General features: G+C 46.4%; 1 long non-coding RNA gene across 1 annotated transcript; it reads right to left on the reverse strand.

Moving 5' to 3' along the window:
• Positions 1-1,198: 1,198 nt before the first annotated feature.
• Positions 1,199-11,787, reverse strand: LOC119978795. The gene is made up of 3 exons (XR_005463574.1): positions 11,684-11,787; positions 3,504-3,677; positions 1,199-3,035 (listed from the first exon to the last, which is right to left on the reverse strand). It is a non-coding gene; the product is annotated as an uncharacterized LOC119978795 (long non-coding RNA).
• Positions 11,788-20,621: the final 8,834 nt, after the last annotated feature.

Genomic DNA, 20,621 nt, shown 5'->3' on the forward strand with positions numbered 1-20,621 from the left:
AGCAGAACTAGAGGGCATAGCCTCAAAATAAGGGGAAGTAGATTTAGAACTGAGTTTAGGAGGAACTTCTTCACCCAAAGGGTTGTGAATCTATGGAATTCCTTGCCCAGTGAAGCAGTTGAGGCTCCTTCATTACATGTTTTTAAGGTAAAGATAGATAGTTTTTTGAAGAATAAAGGGATTAAGGGTTATGGTGTTCGGGCCGGAAAGTGGAGCTGAGTCCACAAAAGATCAGCCATGATCTCATTGAATGGCGGAGCAGGCTCGAGGGGCCAGGTGGCCTACTCCTGCTCCTAGTTCTTATGTTCTTATGTGAGTGAGTTGGAGGAATGTTGTTCCCATGCATTCGCTACCCTTGTCCTTCAAGGTGGCAGAGGTCACGGGTTTGGAAGGTGCTGTCGAAGGAGCCTTGGTGAGTGCTGCATGCATTTTATATGGAGTACACACTCCCACCACTGGCGCACAGGGAGTGAATGTTGAAGGTGGTGGAAGAGATGCCAACATGGATTGCTTTTTACTGGATGGTGTCATGTTTTTGGTGAGTTGTTGGAGCTGCACTCATCCAAGCAAGTAGAGAGTACCTCATCACACTCCTGACTTGTGCCTTGTAGATGATAGACAAGCTTTTGGGGACCATGGGGCCAGTTACTCTGTGCAGAATTGCTAGCCTCCACCTGCTCTTGTCGCCACACTATTTCTGTGGCTGGTCCAGTTCAGCGTCTGGTCAATGGTAACCGCCACGATGTTGATATTGGGAGAGTCAGCAATGGCAGTGACGGGCCGATTGTTAGATGCTCTCTTGTTGGAGATGGTCTTTGCCTGGCACTTGAGTGGCACGAATGTTAGTTGCCATTTATTAGCCCAAGCTTGGGTATTGCCTCAGGTCTTACTGCATATGGATAAGGACTGCTTCAGTATCTGAGGAGTTTTGATTCTGCTGAACACTGTGCAGTCATCAGCGGACATCCCCACTTCTGCACTTATGATGGTGGGAAGGGAATGGATGAAACAGCTGAAGATGTTTGGGACTTCGAATTCCTGCAGTGATGTCCCGGGACTGAGATGATGTTATGTTCTTTGTTGTAGCCGCAAAGAGAGCGAATCAGAGGTGACACAAGTCGAGTTCGTATAACATAGCGCAAGGGGTTTATTTATAAGATGCTGCTCAAAACAGGGTACAATGGTGAACCTCACAAAAACCCACAAAACACTCCCAAGATGTGATTGCACAACACGTGATATTACACCAGCTAATGGTGTTAATCTGATATATAACAACCTACAACAAACACAACTATCTTCCTTTATGCCCTCTAGTTCTTGTTCAGAATGAATAGTTTCTCAATATTTATCCCATCCAGGGCAGCAAGGTGGCGCAGTGAGTAAAACTGCAGCCTCACGGCGCCGGGGTCCCAAGTTTGATCCCGGCTCTGGGTCACTGACCTTGTGGAGTTTGCACATTCTCCCCGTGTTTGCATGGGTTTCGCCCCCACAACCCAGGGTAGGTGTATTGGCCAGGCTAAATTGCCCCTTAATTGGAAAAATGAATTGGCTACTCTAAATTTATTTTAAAAATATTTATCCCATCCATACATACCACTTGTTACATCTTGCTAACCTGAAAAAGACCCATTTACGCTTATTCTCTGTTTCCTGTTTGCCAGCCAATCTTCTATCTGTGCCAATATGTTAACCCCTTTACCACGAGCCTTTATTTCCAGGCAGAAGTTGATGGGATGAGGACGCTAGCCGCACATCAAAGGTGCAGAGAGCACGCAAGGACAATGACCAAACTGTGCTGCCATCCCAGTACATTCTGACAAACATTAATTCCCATTCAGATACATACATTATTCATGTGTTCAGTCACTGGTATACCATTAATGTTCTGGGAAAGTTGTATCAGCCCTAGACTGAGAACCCTGCCTTTATCTTGTGTCGCAAATTAAGTATTCACTTGAGACTGACAAAACATAACTTATCACAACAAGGAACCTATGAAAGGGTGAAATTAGTGGGAGTTTATTTACGGCAGTGGATGCTATGTACAAGTGATTAACACTTGTGCCCATTCTGTGCAACTATAACTTGTTAATCTTTCTCACGCTGCCCCTATATCTTGGTGCATCCCCAACATTCACGGAAGAGGTGGAGGCAGCCTCCTGACTGTTGTCTGCAACGTCCTTGCAGGGTAAGCTCTGGAGGGCCAAGTCCTGCAGGAGGTCCCAGTCTGCTTTCAGGGTCCTGCTGTGTGGCAGTGCCAACCTCCTCAGCCCGATTAGCCGGAGCTGATGCAGTCACAGAAAGAGGGAAATGCAATGGGTAGAACACTCCCAGAGTCACCTGGGTGGATGGCCCTAGGGTGTGAATTGACTCATCCTCCTGCCGCTGTCTTACACCTTGCGAAAGAGAGGAAGCTGGACTAAGTTAGAGAGGCCCCACCCTCCTCTGGTGTTGACACTGATACATCCCAGCAAGGGGTACATGTCCTGCAGCAGTGCAGGAAGAAGTCTCTCCACTAAGGCCTTTACGGCGTTCAGCATCCTACCAGTGTTGCCCGTGGTATGTTGGCCTGTTGGCACAATCACTTCAGACTGAAGGTGGACGGACTGTTCCATGGTGCCTTGCAATCTGAGGAGTACACCAGACGCCCTTCCCTGATTTTCCCGACTTTGCCTTTGGAGTTCCAGTGACTGAGACATGACCGAGCCCAGAGGCTTGTCATCTGTCTCAGACTCGGCAAATTCCCTGCCTCCAGCAATCCTCCGAGTGCCGGTGCCCTTGAATGCTGCTGCTCTGCCTGCTGTGTTTCTGACATTGTGGTGTGCTCACCAGATCCCCTTGGACAATGAGAGAACTAGATCTCAGTGAGATGTGTGCCTTCGCGCAGGTGGAGGGTGTGAGTGAGTGTTGAGTGAGTGCTTTGATGGTCTTCTGTGTTGCGGTCAGTGAATTGTACTGATTCTTCTGTACTGCCGTTGGGGCTGGAGTCGGGGACATGTCCCATGGATCCCTTGGCAGCTTCCCAGATGTACCTGCAAAAGAAAGGGGAAGTCATGAGTGCATGGCAGGGGCCTGAGAAACATAGCATCATTCACTCTGACGGATGTTGCAGTGCTGGATCCTCACTTGATTGAGGATATCAGCTGATATCAGCACGGGAACGTTCCACCTCCTCACTAGCCAGTTGAACGGCTCTCTCCTCAAAGTCTGTGAGGACCTTGAGTTCTGGAATTCCTCCACCAATCTGAGTGGGGGGGAGGTCTCCCGCTTGGTGCGTGTCAACTTGTCCCACACAAAGAAAAGTGGGAAGAGTGTAAATGGAAAACAGGATGTGTGTAAATGAAAAGGATGCCTGGAATGCATGGATGGTGAGTGGGACCAGGGAGGTGAGGGGCTGAAAATGTGTGTGGCGGAGCTAGTGGTGGCGACCTTCCACTGTCATTGAGTGAGATTCCAGGAGATGTATGAAGGGTCCATGAGTGGTGAGAAGAGTGACCTACCCTGGCTGAACAGAAGGGATCATTCGTCCTCTTGTGGCACTGGATGGCTGTCCTCTTCTGCAGAGCGTTGGCACTAACCACTACTCGGCGCCACTGCCTCCTATGCTGGTATGGTGACCTTGGTTGTAGATCTTCACCCAGAACATGGGTAGATTATATCCCAGTGGGCCTCCACTGCAATAATAATAAGAATCTTTATTAGGGTCACAAGGAGGCTTATATTAACAGTGCAATGAAGTTACTGTGAAAATTCCCTAGTCGCTTCACTACGGCGCCTGTTCGGGTACACTAAGGGAGAATTCAGAATGAATCCATGTCTTTCGGGACTTGTGGGAGGAAACCGGAACACCCGGAGGAAACCCACACGGAAACGGGGAAGAATGTGCAGACTCCGCGCAGACAGTGAACCAAGCCGGGAATTGAACTCGGGTCTCTGGCGTTGTGAAGCAACAGTGCTAACCACTGTGCTACCGTGCCGCCCATGTCCAGCAGGCACCCGAAGGAGGAGTCTGTAAATTTGCATGCTGAATGTCCCCTGGGTCTGGCAGCTATAACTTCCCAATGGCTTCCTCGGATTGAAGTGTGTTAGCTGTGTGCGGGAGCGAACTTTAAATATGGTGCCCAGCTCATTGAAGCACTGAGGTGATGGCGGGGCAGGCGAATCAGAGGCCACCCATCAGCGATATGGCCTGGAACCCGTGCCTGCCAATTTTCTAGTCTAAGTGCTGCACAATATGGGGGAAATGCTGCCATTGTCGTCGACAGGTTCAGCGCCCCTTTCCCCAAGCTGATATTGGACTTTCCGATTTCTGAGATGATTCCACCCTTACTGTCTGTTTTTATATTTCTGGTCAGCTTTCTCTTGTACTCCAATTTTTCCGTTCTTATTAATCTTTTAGTCATCCTTTGCTATTCCTTATATACTGTCCAATCTTAGATCTTTCACCTATCTTTGTATAATTATATGTTATTTGTTCATGTTTAATACTATCTTCAAACTTTCTAGTTAACCATCGATGGTGGGCTCATCGCTTGGACTTTTTCTTCCTCATTTAAATGCGTGTATTCTGAAATACCCCCTTAAATGTTTGTCACTGCATCTCTATTGATCCCAAAACCTAATTTGCCAGTTCACTTTAGCCAGCACAGCTTTCATGCCCTCATAATTGCCCTTACTTAAGTTTAAAATCATAGCCTCAGACCCACTCCTTTCTCTCTCTAATTTATTGTAAAATTCAGTCATATTACGATCACTGCTACCTAGGGGTGCCTTCACTATGAGATCACTAATTAGTCACGTCTCATTGCATACCAGGTCTGGTTTGCTCTGTGCTCTGGTTGGCTCCAGAACATGCTGTTCAAATAAACTAACCCATAAATATTCAATGTACTCTTCATCTATACTACCTTGCCCCATCTGTCTTTTCCAGTCTACACATAGATTAAAATCCGCCATGATTATCGCCATGCCGTTCTGACAAGCTCCCATTATTTCTTCCTTTATGCTCCACCCGACTATGTGGTTATTATTAGGGGCCTGTGCACAACTCTCACAAGTGACTCCCTGCCTTTACCATTTCTCATCTCCACCCAAACTCTTTCCACATGCTGGTTTCCTGTATTTAGCTCCTCCCTCTCTATTGCGCTAATACCATAATTAATTAACAGATCCATCCCTCCACCGTTTTCTAGATTCCTGTCCTTCCCAAATATCCTGTGCCCTTCAATATTCAAGCCGCAATCCATGTCCTCATGCAGCCACGTTGCTGTAATGGCTGTCAAATTGTACTTATTTATCTCTATTAGCACTGTGTTCATCTGTTTTGTTTTGAATGCCTTGTGCATTCCGGTACGTAACTTTTAGTTTATAACTTCTAATCTCATCTGTTGATTTACTGTTAAATTTGTAATCTCTATTCATTACTTTCATGGTCTGTTTTTCATTTGCCAGAATATCTCGATCTCCACTCTTTGGTTTACTACATTGTCCCAAATTTGATTCCTTGCCTCAACTATTTTGTTTAAAACTCTCTCTACTTGCCTCGTTATGCAGCTCTTTAGAACACCAGTCCCAGCATGGTTCAGGTGTAGACCATCCCAACGGTACAGATCACACATTCCCCACCAACATGAACCCACTTCTCCCACGCTGGTCTTTGGGCCTCGGATTCATCTCTCTAATCTGATTTGTCCAATGGCAATTTGCACGGGGCTTAGGTAATAATCCCAACATTATGACCTTTAGGTTCTGTTTCTTAATTTACTACCAAATTCCTCATACCGATTAGGCAGAATCGCCTTCCTGTTGGTACCTACATGGACCACAACGACTGGATCCTCCTCCTCCCACTGCCAGTTCCTCTCTGCCCTGAGCAGATGTCCAGAGCCCTGGCACAGGGCAGCCGTCTGCACTGAGGCTCTTTGCTGCAGAGAACAGCATCAATCCCTCTGACTGTACTGTCCACTCAGACCATTACATTCCTTTTACTGTTTCCCCCCTTGATTGGTTCCTGTAGCATGGTGCCGTGGTTAGTCAGCCCATTCACCCTGCAGCCTGCACTCTCATCGAAACAAGCTGAAAAAACCTCAAACCCGTTGGACAATCACGAGGACCGTGGCTTCTGCAGTCTTGCCCTCTGGGTCCCCTTACCTGCCTCACTTGCAGTCACACTCTGCTGTCCCTGACCACAGACCAAATCAGAAATGTCCAGGTATTCAATCAGAGCAAGAGCCACTTGCTAGCATTGTCAATGGCACCTCCATCACTTTAGTGATGATAGAGAGTAGACTGATGGTGCATAGTTAGGTTAGATTTGACCTCCTTTTTGAGGACACTGCATCCTTGGGCAAATTTCCACATTGCCAGGTAGTTGCCAGTCTTGTAGCTGTAATGTAACAATGTGGCTAGTGGTGCAGTTAGTTCCAGTCTTCAGACTATGGCTGGAATATTGTCATGGCCCATAGTCTTTGCAGTACCCAGGGCCTTCAACCATTTCTTGATATTACGTGGGGTGAATCGAATTGACTGAAGACTGACACAGTGATGCTGAGGACCTCCGGATGAGGCCAAGGATCATCCACTCGACACTCCTGGCTGAGGATTGTTGCAAATGCTTCAGCCTAGTCTTTTGGACTGATATGCTGAGCTCCCTCATTATTGAGAATGGGGATATTTGTGTAGCCTCCTACTCCAGTGTGTTGTTTACTAGGCCATCACCATTAACAACTGGATGTGGCAGGACTACAGTGCTTAGATATGATCTATTGTTTATGGGATGGCTTGGCTCTCAATCTCAATCTCATGTTTGATATGCAAGTAGTGCTGCATTGGATGGTCATCAGATTGGCACCATATTTTTAAATATGCTTGATACTGCTCTTTGCATGCTCTCCTGCACTCTTCATTGAACCAGAGTTGATCCTCCAGCTTGATGGTCATGTAGAGTGAAGGATATGCCGGACAATGAGGTTACAGATTGTGGTTGAATACCAGTCTGCTGCTGCTGATGGCCCAGAGAGCCTCATGGATGCCCAATTTTGAGTTGCTAGATCTGTTCAAAGTTCCTATTTAGCAAGGTGTTCGTGCCACGCAACATAATGGACGGTATCCTGCATATGAAGGCGAGACTTCAGCTCCGCAAGGACGGTACAATGGTCACTCGTCGCAATACTGTCATCCATGACAGGTAGATTGCTGAGGACAAGGGCCCTCTTGTTGGTTCGCTCACCACCTACCAGGCAGCTCTCCCAATTTCTGCACAAGCCCCAGATGTTAGCAAGGAGGGCTTCAGAGGGGCAACAAGACTAGGTTTGCCGTTGTCAATTCCCGTGCCAAAGCTGATGCCAGGTGATCTAATCAATTTGTAGTTTGTAGAAGTCTGATGCAACTGATTGGTTTGATAGGCCACTTAAGGGATCATTTAAGAGTCAACCACATTTCTGTGGGTCTGGTATCATATCTAGACCAGGGAAGGAAAGTGGATTCCTTTCCCAAAAGAACATTAGTGAACCAGATGGATTTCTGTGACAATCGATCAGCTGCCTGACAATTGCACTTCAGAGGCTGAGGCTGATGCTCTGGGGATAGAGGTTCAAATCCCACAAAGGCAGCTGATGGAATTAAAATTCAATTAACAAATCTGGAATTGAAGGCAGACTCAGTAATTGTGACCGTGAAACCATTGTGAATCGTTGTAAAAAAAAACCTCCTGTAGAGCAGGGGAAGCCTTGAAGGACTATACTGGCCAGTAAAATAAAACTCAATAACATTTGGGTTTATAGCAAACAAGGGACATATTATGTAGCTGTAGCTCTTGTGGTCTCTCTACGATACAAATTGGATTATGAAGGTTCTGATGGTTTATGAAAGAATGCGGCTATATATTACACGCAAGGGAAGGTTCTGATGCATTTATCAATGGTTTATGTGAAGGAATATGAGCTTGCTGTCAAAGTAATTCCCCCTGCATTACAGCAACTCATTCAGGTATATAATTTAAATAGCCTCAAGTCTGTATCATACCAATATTAGCTTAAAGTGACTTCATTTGAAACTTCTCTGAGGTGCTGTGTGACCAGATATGTTGCACGCAGTTTACTGCGCAGTACTCTTATATCTGTTAATACTCCAACAGTGAAACTCAGATACAAGCTTTAAACTGGAAGGCTGAGTGGAGGAAATGGTTTCTTTTTAATTTTTCCTTCTGCTTGAAAGATCCTTGCAGCACACATTGCTGGAGGTGTGAGCGTGATAACCGGGAGGTGAGAGCTACGGGGACAGTTTAACGATCGACAAGTTCAACAGTCTGTCTCCTCAACCAATGTGCTTTATGAATTGAGAAATAAACAGAGTGTGGCGCTAACAATTGTACGCAAAGACTTGAGTGAAGTACAAGAGAGGCTTTATTGCTGTGAGATGCTATTCCTCCGGCGGCAGCTGTAGAATAGTATCTCAGTGAAGCTAGCGCATATTTATACACAAGCTCCCTGTGGGCGGAGCTAGCCGGCAGGGGCTTACCGGAGAAACCTGTATTACAGGTACGGCCATACATCCCCCTACTGCAAGCACACATATCTATAGTGGTTGTATCACCACGGAGGAACAATGGAGAAGGACACAAGCCCAGAGAGGGAAGGAGAGGTTGCATTAAGGAAGTCAGTGTGGGCATTAGAGCTTGCACTGGATGTGTGCAGCTAGAATAGGCAGATCGTACTGTCAGTGCGTGTCAGTGATTTGACGTTGACACAGCCATTTTCCACTCTGTTACTCCTGCTGACATACTCCCTTCATTTCGCACCATGGAACATGCATTCATCAGCAGGAAGCTCTGCTGCATCAGCGCTACTTAAATGGATCAACAACCAGTTGCAGCTCAGGTGGCACAGTGGTTAGCACAGGGACCTGGGTTCAATTCCAGCCTCAGGTGACTGTCTGTATGGAGTTTGCCCTTTCTCCCCGTGTCTGCGTGGTTTCCTCCGGGTGCTCCGGTTTCCTTCCACAGCCCAAAGAAGTGCAGGTTAGGTGGATTGGCCATGCTCAATTGCCCCTTAGTGTCCAAAAAGGTTAAGACGGGTTATGGGGATGGGGTGGAGGCATGGGCTTAAGTTGGGTGCTCTTTCCAAGGGCCGGTGCAAACTCGATAGGCAGAATGGCCTCCTTCTTCACTGTAAATTCTATGATTGTAGTTGCGGATTAACCTCTACTCGATTGGTGCAAGTTTGTGGAAGCGCTGAATGATTTGAGAAGCTGGCTAAAGTTGATTGAATTGTTGGTGCTGCACATGGAGAAGGCCTCAGCTGTTACTACAAGGATCCTGGTCAGCCCACATACTCCTAGAAATGGGGGATAATGTAGCGTGAGAGGCAGGTAGAGCAGCAGGAGAACGGAAGAGGGCAAATAGTTCCACATAAAGGAGGCTGTGGGCGGGGGTGGGAGTAGGTCTTTCAGTAGGAGGCCTTATCCAGGGTCTTTCACAAGCACTTCACTTCCCCTGGGCCTAAGCGAGGAGCAGTCTGTGTGCCATTTGTCCTTTATGGAGGAAGCACTCACAAAACTCTGTTACGACTTGCAAGCAGAATGTCCAATTCATAGCAGGTTAAGGAGGGTGCTGCCAGTGACTGAGTAGGTGATCCTGGCCCCAATTCCTTTGCTTTGGGGTGTCACCAGAAGTGATGATCTTAGTGAGAGCAGAGGGGATTTCCTTGTATTCTCACTGAACAGAGAATGAGGCTGAGAATGTGTGTGCTTTTGCAAGGATAGTAGGCTCCCTCATGGTGCAAGTTGTCATCGGCTGGACACAAGTGGCTTTGCAAACATTCCATATCAATGCTGAGATGTAAAGCGACCTCAAAGATTACCACTCCCTGAAGGTGTGGCTGGCGAGTGACCTTGCTCAGCTCATCACAAAAGGGAATGCCTGCTATTGTGGCAGCCGTCTTGACGTGTTCATTGTACGCCACTTCACTGCACTCTGTCTTTCATTCACTACATCTAGTCAGAGCGTTGCTGCTGGGTATTAAGAATTCTGTGTAACACTAGACCCATGGCTCTGGTGTGAAACCAATAAGCCCACAAGATCAGAAGACATAGGATTAGAAGTAGGCCATTCAGCCCATCAGGTCTGCCCCGTCATTCAATGAGATCATGACTGATCTGATATAATCCTCAAATCCATTTCCCGCCTTATCCCCATAACCCTCGAATCTTTTACTGAATCAAAATCTGCCTATGTCAGCCTTGGACATGCTGAATGATCCAACCCCAACAGCTCTCTGTGGTAAAGGATTCCACTACCCTCTGAGAGAAGAAATTTCTTGTCATCACTGCCTTAAATGGGCACCCTCTCACTTTGAGATTGTGCCCTCTGGTCCTAGACTCTCCCACCAGGGAAAGCAACTCAGTATCTACCCTGTCAAGCTCCCTGAGAATCCTATATGCCTCTATAAGGTTGCCTTTCATTCTTCTAAACTCCGAAGTGTACAGCCCCAACCCAATCAACCTCGCAGTCTTTTCCTTCCATCTGTTTTACCCCTAAATTGCCTGCTATACCTTGGACCCCATTTCTGGACCCACATTTTTAATAACTTCCTATCATGATGCTGTGGTGTAGAAATAGCAATTGCAGTGCCTGAAACAATCTGGCAGAGCTCTGCAGTACCCACTGGAGTGGGCGTCCTGTTTTATGGTGGGCTGTTGTATCCTGTGTAACCTCATCATCCTGAGGGCCCACCTCTGCCTACCAGGAATATGACGAGGAGGAGAAAAAAACCAGAAAGGGAGGAAGCAGCTTGTCTCTATTCTGATTAGACTGTCGGTGATTCCTCATCTGACGATTCCCATGAAAAGAACCTCAAATGCCCATTGTACAAACACGCACATGCATTCCTTCCCTCTGTTACAGAACATCACAGTGATGAAATAAAAGTCACCACAAAACATCTGCTCCAAATCAACTGTGTTTACCAAACCATCCAGTATTCCATAAAAATCAGTTCATCACCCGTGTGTATTCCCTTAGTGCCTGTCTTGTGGGTGCATTTGCCTGAGCTTGTTCTCCTGCACAATGTTACCTCATGATTGCAGCCTGGTTGGTGGAGGGCTGATGACTTGCAATGGGGGGGACACCGGTGATCTTGCAGGATGCCCTCGAGCAGCTCCGGGCCTACACAGTCCAGCTTCAGGCTCTACCACCTTGGCATGGGCAGATGCAGTCTGAATGTGGCGGGAACACAAATGCTGTCGTCCCAATATGACCCAGGTAGCCTGACATAGGTAGGCTTACATTCACACTGCAATGAAGTTACTGAGAACATCCCCTCATCACCACATTCTGGCGCCTGCTCGGGTACACGGAGGGAGAATTCAGAATGTCCAATTCACCTGACACGAACGCCTTTCTGGACTTGTGGGAGGAAACCAAAGCACCCAGAGGAAACAAACCCAGACACAGGGAGAACATGCAGACTCCGCATAGACAGTGACCAAGCCATGAATTGAACCCAGGTCCCTGGCGCTGTGAGGCAACAGTGCAAACCATTGTGCTACCCTGCCGCCCATTGAGTACTCGCAGACAGAGTGGCAGCATTATGAATGGACATGGCTGTAGCCCACTTGTGTCTGGTGACACCATGCACAGATCCCGCCCCTATGCTATCCTCTTATGTTTATACAGTGCCAGTACCTGAGCTGGTGTAAGAGCCAGTGAGTGATGGTGTTTCATCTTCAACAGTCTCCTGCTCCCCTGCGACTCAATTCTCATGCATCTGAACTTGACCAACTGGCATTTCTAGGGTACCTAAAATAATCAAAGTACAAGGGTAGGTTTCAAGTGAGGGAAGGAGGGGTGGGGTAGGGAAATAAATGATGCGGGCTCTCATTATCTACAGCTTGAATATCACAAGAGATTGTTATTTTTGTTCCAGAGCGTCAACTCGGGGAGGAAATGCAGTGTGTAGCCTGCCAGCTGCACTGCCGGATTTTCCTGCCAACGCTTTAGACACGGAAAATAAATCCTGGACGCAGGTCTCACGGGTCTCATGACGGTGGAAGCCTATCCCGCCAGCAACCTCGGCTCCTGAGAGATCAGGGCACCCTTTAAAAAAGGATCAACAAGAGACAGTGGACTGGTCCATATTTAAGAACTCAGCGACCAACTTAAATGAGTATGCCTCCACCGGCACAGACTTCATCAGCAAATGTGTGGACAATTGCGTGCCAAAGAAAGCAATACGTACGTTCCCCAACTGGAAACCATGGTTCAATCGCGAGATTGACTCCCTACTGAAGGACAGGTCTGAGGCGTTCTGGTCAGACGACCCTTACCTATACAAGAAATCTAGATACAACCTCAGCAAAGCCATCCGAGATGCCAAGAGAGTATATCAAACCAAGCTAGAGTCACAGACAGACTCTCAGCAGTTGTGCAAGGCCTAAACGGGCTACAAAGCGAAGCCGAGCAGTATCTCCAGCAGCAGCAGAGCCCTCCTCGATGAACTCAATGCATTCTATGCTCGGTTCAAGCAGGAAACCAACAATCCGCTGTTGAGTGCCCCAGCAACCCATAACTTACCCATACCCACCATCACAGCTTCCAAAGTCAGATCGGCCTTCCTGAAAGTGAACCCTCGGAAGGCGACTGGCCCGGATGGGATCCCTGGTCGTGCATTCAGAGCCTGCACGGACCAGCTGGCAGATGTGTTCGCAGACATCTTTAACCTGTCCCTACTCCACTCCAAGGTCCCCACCTTCTTCAAGAAGACCACCATCATACCGGTGCCAAAGAAGAACCAGGCAATGTGCTACAATGACTACCGTCCAGTGGCCCTGACTTCAGTCATAATGAAGTGCTTCGAGAGGTTGGTCATGAAGCGCATCACCTCCATGCTCCCAGAATGCCTTGAACCACTGCAATTCGCATACCGCCACAATCGGTCCATAGCAGACGCCAATTCCCTGGCCCTACACTCATCCCTAGAGCACCTCGACAACAAGGACTCATGCATTAGACGCCAATTGATTGACTACAGCTCCACCTTCAACGCCATAATCTCAGCCAAGCTCATATCAAAGCTCCAAAACCTAGGACTTGGCTCCTCACTCTGCAACTGGATCCTTGACTTTCTGAACAACAGACCAAAATCAGTAAGAATAAACAACAACACCTCCTCCACAATCGTCCTCAATGCTGGGGCCTCGCAAGGCTGCGTACTCTACTCCCTGTACACACATGACTGCGTGGCAAAATTTGGTTCCAATTCCATCTACAAGTTTGCTGACGATACGACCATAGTGGGCCGGATCTCGAATAACGATGAGTCAGAATACAGGAGGGAGATAGAGAACCTAGTGGAGTGGTGCAGCGACAACAATCTCTCCCTCAATGCCAGCAAAATTAAAGAACTGGTCATTGACTTTAGGAAGCAAAGTGCTGTACACACCCCTGTCAGCATCAACAGGGCCGAGATGGAGATGGTTAGCAGTTTCAAATTCCGAGAGGCACACATCACCAAAAATCTGTCCTGGTCCACCCACGTCGATGCAACCACCAAGAAAGCACAACAGTGCCTATACTTCCTCAGGAAACTAACGATATTCGGCATGTCCACATTAACTCTGACCAACTTTTACATATGCACCACAGAAAGCATCCTATTTGGCTGCATCACAGCCTGGTATGGCAACTGCTTGGCCCAGGACCGCATGAAACTTCAGAGAGTCATGAATACAGCCCAGTCCATCCATTGACTCTATCTACACCTCCCGCTGCCTGGGGAAAGCGGGCAGCATAATCAAAGACTCCTCCCACCTGGCTTACTCACTCTTCCAACTTCTTCCATTGGGCAGGAGATACAGAAGTCTGAGAACACGCACAAACAGACTCAAAAACAGCTTCTTCCCTGCTGTTATCAGACTCCTTAATGACCCTCTTATGGACTGACCTCATTAACACTACATCCCTGTATGCTTCATCCGATGCCGATGCTTACGTAGTTACATTGTGTACCTTGTGTTGCCCTATTATGTATTTTCTTTTATGTATTTTCTTTTATTTCCTTTTCTTTTGATGTCCTGAATGATCTGTTGAGCTGCTCGCAGAAACATACTTTTCACAGTATCTCGGTACACGTGACAATAAACAAATCCAATCCAATCCATCCAACAAAATCTAAAAAGAAAGAACCCCTCCCCCCAACCACAGACATGAGCCCTCCTCCCTGGGAATGGGCCCCACAATAGACCTCCATAACGCAAGTCACACCCCCCTGCACTGATCCCTGGCAGTTCTAGGACAGTGCCATGGCAGTTCCTGAGCATGGGAGCTGTACTTAACAGTATGCCCCCAGCAGCGACTGTTCACCAGGTCCCTGTTTGTCAGGAGGTGTTGTAAATCTGGCTGGAGTGAAATCCTTATATGGGGGGATAATACAGCAGGGAGGCCCATTAATGATTTGCAAATCAATGATAATGGGGTTCCCAACCTTTCATGGCAGGTGTTATATTTGCATGTTGTTGCATGGTCCCTTTAAGAGATTAGTCACCTGATAGTCCATGACGTCATTGGCTGCTTCAGGTCAAGTTTTTGTACAATTAACAGTCATCTAATGAACCTCTATTAATTATTGAGTTCAACCCACATGCTCCAGCATTACAATCTTTAACCCTGCAAGTACAATACATAGCAGCAGGAACTCCATTACGTCATTGGTGTAGACTATCTGAATAGTTTTATAACTCCGGTTGGATTCTCCGCCCCCTTCAACTTTACCGCCTGCTGAAAACGGTGGCTGAAAATCCCTCCCATACTGTTGTCTGCACAGCTGACCACAGCCTGTCATAGCTGTTCCATTGGATGGACCATCAGACTCACTCTGGAGGATGTCCCAGCCCCATGTGGGGAGACCCAAGCTATCTATCCTGTCTATCCCCTGCAGCAAGGCCTCATGTGCTACATCGGAGAAGCTGGGGACACTGGGTGGTATTCTCCAGCCTCCCAGCCGCATGTTTCTCAGCAGCAGGAGACTGGTGGCAGGATCCTCTGCTCCCTCCACTGTCAATGGAACTTCCCACTGAAGCCACCCCCATGCCGCTCGGAAACCCACGGGCGGCTAAGTCGCTGACGACAGGACCGGAGAATCCTATCACCAGCGAACGGACGGAGAATTCTGGCCCCTGTCTGACCTGTTGCACCATTCCCATTTCTCCTATTTAAGCAGTTTGATATTTTCACCCCAGCCAAAATGCATCGTATCCTGAAGAGGTGCAGGCTCACTTTAGGTGTTGATATTCTTGCTCAAACCTGGCTCCTCTTGTAATGTGAACAGTCACTCAGTAGCATGCTTAGTGCTAGGCTACAAGCTGGAATCATTTAAATTAGCAGGCAACATCACTTTTGTGTGCTACCTGCGTCGCTATGGATGGGAAAAATCACGCATCGCACCTGATCATCAGCCTAATCCAGTATTTTCCCTTTGGTGAGGGGAACATAATTTCAAGCCAAAAATAAAAGTATTTATTTGGCAACACTCCGAAATGGTCAGAGGATTTTGTCTTCAGAGACGTTGCTTTTGTACACTTCCTAATTGCAGAGTCATGTTCATATTTGGTTTTGAATTTACCCCCTTCAATGCAAATGCCTCATTCTACTGTTCAGGACAAGGTGAAACTGAATCTATCGACTTTGCATCAGATTCATTGGCATGTTGCATTTTTATCTCTTTGGCAGGACGAATTGACCTGCGACCTCCACCCGTTTCGGTGTTCCTGCATTTCTGGGGCAATTCAATACCTTGGCTTATAAAAGAGTTCAGCAGGGTTAGCCACAACCAACATGCAAATCTAGCTGTGTTTTCTGTGTGAGGCTCATTGGCGTGAAATTAATATCTGGGCGAAGTACTCTTCCGTATCTAGGTTGTCGATCATGTTCATATTTGTAAATTTCATGGGCTAGTAACTTTAATTTATGGTATGCTGCGTTTCAAAATTAAAGCATTCTCTTGCCAGAAAATATCAAACAGTGTGCCCCTTAGGCTAGTACTCTCCTGTTTTACAGCAAATCTGTGCAACCAATCAGTGTTTTGCACAGGGCAGATAATGGGCTATAATTTGCTGCAACAGGGCATCTGCCATTGGTTAGATTTGCCCTTGCACATTGAGCTTTTGCAATGTTTCCATGGCAATTTGCTGAGAGAGCAAAGCGGTGATTTCACTGTGAGGGAAACAGAGAAAGTAGGAGCAGGAGTAGGCTTTTCAGCCCTTCGAGACTGCTCTGCTGTTCAATGTGATCATGGTTGATCCTCTATTTCCCGGCCATACTCACATGCTCTTCCCATAACCCTTGACACCTTTGGAGTCTAAAAATCTATCCATTTCCATGTTAAATATATTCAGTGACTTGCTCTCCACAGAATTCTGCAGTGGAGAATTCCACGGGCTCACCATCATCTTGAGTGAAGAAGTTTCTCCTCATCTTAGTTCTAAGTGGCCTGTCATAAGACTGTGGCCCCTTATCAGATTGTATTGATGTATAATGTGAACAACACGGGCTCAAGTGCTGATCCCCGCAGGACTCCATTGGTCACTGTCTGCCTTTTTGAAAATAACCCATTTATTTCTTCTGTTTCCTGTCTGCTAACCAATTTTCAATCCATGTCAATATAACACTTCCAATCCCGTGTGTTTTAATTTTGCACACTAGCCTCTTATGTAAGACTTTCTCAAATTCTTTCTGAAAATCCAAATATACCACATCCACTAGTTCATCCCTATCTATTCTGCGAGTTGTACCCTCCAAAAAGTCCATTTGGCAGTTCTCGGGCAGCGTGGTGGCACAGTGGGTAGCAGAATTGCTTCACAGCTCCAAGGTCCCAAGTTCGATTCCTGGCTTGTGCCACTGTCTGTGAGGAGTCTGCACTTTTTCCCCGTGTCTGCGTGGGTTTCCTCTGGGTGCTCGGTTTCCTCCCACAGTCCAAAGATATGCTAAATTTCCCTTGGTGTCCAAAAAGGTTGGGTGGGATTGCTGGGTTACGAGGATAGGGTGGAGGTGTGGGCTTAGGTAGGGTGCTCTTTCCAACAGCCAGTGCAGACTCGATGGGCTGAATGGCCTCCTTCTGCATTGTAAATTCTACGATTCAATTGATTCTCTGATTCTAGGTTGTCAAACATATTTGTCTGAAAAACCATCTCATACACGCTCCAGGAATTCATCCACCACAGTACTTTTGCCAATTTGGTTTCCCAATCTATATTGATGTCTTTTAGGAAGGGAAATCTGCTGTCCTTACCTGGTTTGGCTTACTGAGGCTCCAGATCCACAGCAATGTGGTTGACTATTAACTGCCCCTTCAAGGGCAATTAAGGATGGACAATAAACGCTGGCACAGCCTGCGAAACCCACGTCCCATGAACAAATTTTTAAAAATTGGATTAAAGTCACCCATGATTAATCTGGCACCCTTGTTATATACATCTCTGATTTCCTGTTTAATGCCATCCCCTGTCTTACCTGTTTGGAGGCCGAGAGACAACTCCGACTTACGTTTCCCATCCCTTGTTTCTTCCTCGTTCCATCCAGACTGATTCTACATCTAGATTTTTTGAGTCAGTATGCTCTCTCTTTATTGCTTGTATTTCATCCTTGACTAACAATGCCACCCCACTACTTTTTCTTTTTCCTGTCCTTCTTAAATATTGAGTACTTGGGCAGCAGGGTAGCATGGTGGTTAGCATAAATGCTTCACAGCTCCAGGGTCCCAGGTTCGATTCCCGGCTGGGTCACTGTCTGTGTGGAGTCTGCACGTCCTCCCCCTGTGTGCGTGGGTTTCCTCCGGGTGCTCCGGTTTCCTCCCACAGTCCAAAGATGTGCGGGTTAGGTGGATTGGCCATGCTAAATTGCCCGTAGTGTCCTAATAAAAGTAAGGTTAAGGGGGGGTTGTTGGGTTACGGGTATAGGGTGGATACGTGGGTTTGAGTAGGGTGATCATGGCTCGGCACAACATTGAGGGCCGAAGGGCCTGTTCTGTGCTGTACTGTTCTATGTTCTACTGTTGAATATTCAGTTCCCAACCTTGGTCACTCTGTAGCCATGATTCCATAATTGCAATCTTATCATACCAGTTCATATTCATTTGTGCTGTTAATTTATCCATGTTAGTGTGAATGCCCCATGCATTCAGTTATAGTGCCTTTAGACTAGCCTTTTTAACATCTCTTTTATTACTGTTGTACTATGGCCCTCAACATCACCAACTCACCAACCAAACAAGAAAGCCACTCGACCATATTAATTTCTGAACTTTGGACTCATACCTATGATTTGGACTTATTGTTTAATGATCACTGTTACCATGATTTGTACATATCATCACTTATCTACCTAGTTTGTTCAAGTGTTTCTTTAACACTGTACAGAAAATATGTAACACGAAAAAAGGGGGGATGTGGTGATATGCATCACTGTAAATACACAAGGGGTTAATGTGAACACACTACACCTAGATAGACACTAGAGGGAGCACCAGAGACATCATGACACACAGACATTCAACCAATAGGTCAGTAAGATAGGACACAACCAATGGGCATTCAAGACACATACAGAGGTGACACTACCACAGGAGGGCATTACACCTACCCATATAAAAGGACACAGCACACATGATCTTTCTCTTTCCAGTGGAGACACTTAGTGAGTACAGATAGGGTTGATTGAAACACATCACACCCACCACGTGGATTGTAGCAGACTGGTTAGTCTGAGTAGCTATAGCAGGATTAACAGGATAGTCGAATCCAAGTAGGCGAATCGTTAACAGTTTAATAAATGTGTTAAAGCTATCTCCAAGTCTGAACCTTCCTTTGTCAGAATGCACATCAAGGAAGCAGCTTATGCTACGTCAAGAGCATAACAAAACATGGTACCAGTGAGTGGCTGTTAAATCCAGCTCTCACCCCCTCTTACCTCCTCACCACCCCCTCAACATATTCTTGATGACCCATCCCTGCCAATGCAGGTCCTCAACCACCCTCAAGACCCATCATACATTCCATGCTAACCTATGCCTGTCTACCCGTCCCTTGGCATTTTATAGCTTCTATGTCAACTTATTGGCAAATGCAATGTTCACATTGATTTCAAGAGGGCTAGAATACAAGATCAGGGATGTAATTCTGAGGCTGTATAAGGCTCTGGTCAGACCCCATTTGGAGTATTGTGAGCAGTTTTGGGCCCCATATCTAAGGAAGGATGTGCTGGCCTTGGAAAGGGTCAGAGTAGGTTCACAAGAATGATACCTGGAATGCAGAACTTGTCGTATGAGGAACGGTTGAGGACTCTGGGTCTGTACTCGTTGGAGCTTAGAAGGATGAAAGGGAATCTTAATGAAACGTACAAGGTACTGCGAGGCCTGAATGGAGTGGATGTGGAGAGGATGTTTCCACTTGTCGGAAAAACTAGAACCAGAGGACAGCATCTCAGATTAAAGGGATAATTCTTTAAAACAGAGATGAGGAGGAATTTTTTCAGCTAGAGGGTGGTGAATCTGTGGAACTCTTTACCGCAGAAGGCTGTGGAGGTCAATTCACTGAGTGTCTTTAAGACAGAGATAGATAGGTTCTTGATTAATAAGGGTATCAGGGGTTATGGGGAGACAGCAGGAGAATGGGGATGAGAAAATATCAGCCATGATTGAATGGCGAAGCAGACTTGATGGGCCAAGTGGCCTAATTCTGCTCCTGTATCTAATGGCCTTAGTGAAAACCCATACCGTCCCACCCACCATCCTTCTCCCTTACACCCTGCTCATTCAGTATCCGCTATGGGCTGACCTCAGCAACCAAGGTGAGCCACAGGAAGACCTCAGGAAAAATAAAGTTTCAAGTGCTTTTTAGACTTTAAAAAAAAACTCTAATTCATAAAAGTCAATGCATTTAAATTCCTTCAATACCTAATCTTTTCAGGTAGCACAGTGGCACAGTGGTTAGCATTGTTGCCTCACAGCTCTGAGGTCCCAGCTACGATTCCGCCTCTAGGCCCATATTTACGTGGGTTTCGCCCCAACAACCCAAAGATGTGCAGGCTAAGTGGGTTGGCCATGCTAAATTGCCCCCCAAAAATTGGAAAAAATGAATTGGGTACTTTAAATTTATTTTAAAAACTAATCCTTTATAAAAACAAGTTTTTCATTTAAATACTGAATTCTTATGAAAACACACATTTTTATTCATAGTTCCAGATCGAATACTTTAAAACCAATTGCAAATGTGATCTAAGATGAAGCCACAGGAACCCCATTGCAACAATGATAGTTTGTAGAATCAACCATTCAGCACCAACCTATAATTAAATGCTTCAGGCGTTGGTCAGCTGACAGAAGGAAATTGCAAGAAGTGATATTTTATAAACTACAGATTGATTTTTTTAAATTTAAAAGGCTGGAGATTTAAATGCCTTGACCATGCCACAGAGCTTATCCACTTTTTACGTACATTTATGTCGCCTCTTACAAAAGGACTCCTTACCTCTTCCAAAGGGACTTTTTCCAAAGGGCTCTCTGACCTATCCAAAAGACCTATCTAGCTCACCAAATAATTTTGTCAACTTTAGAATTTCGCCCATGGTTTGG

Source organism: Scyliorhinus canicula, chromosome 15, assembly GCF_902713615.1.
Source record: "Scyliorhinus canicula chromosome 15, sScyCan1.1, whole genome shotgun sequence".
Classification (NCBI taxonomy): Eukaryota; Metazoa; Chordata; class Chondrichthyes; order Carcharhiniformes; family Scyliorhinidae; genus Scyliorhinus; species Scyliorhinus canicula.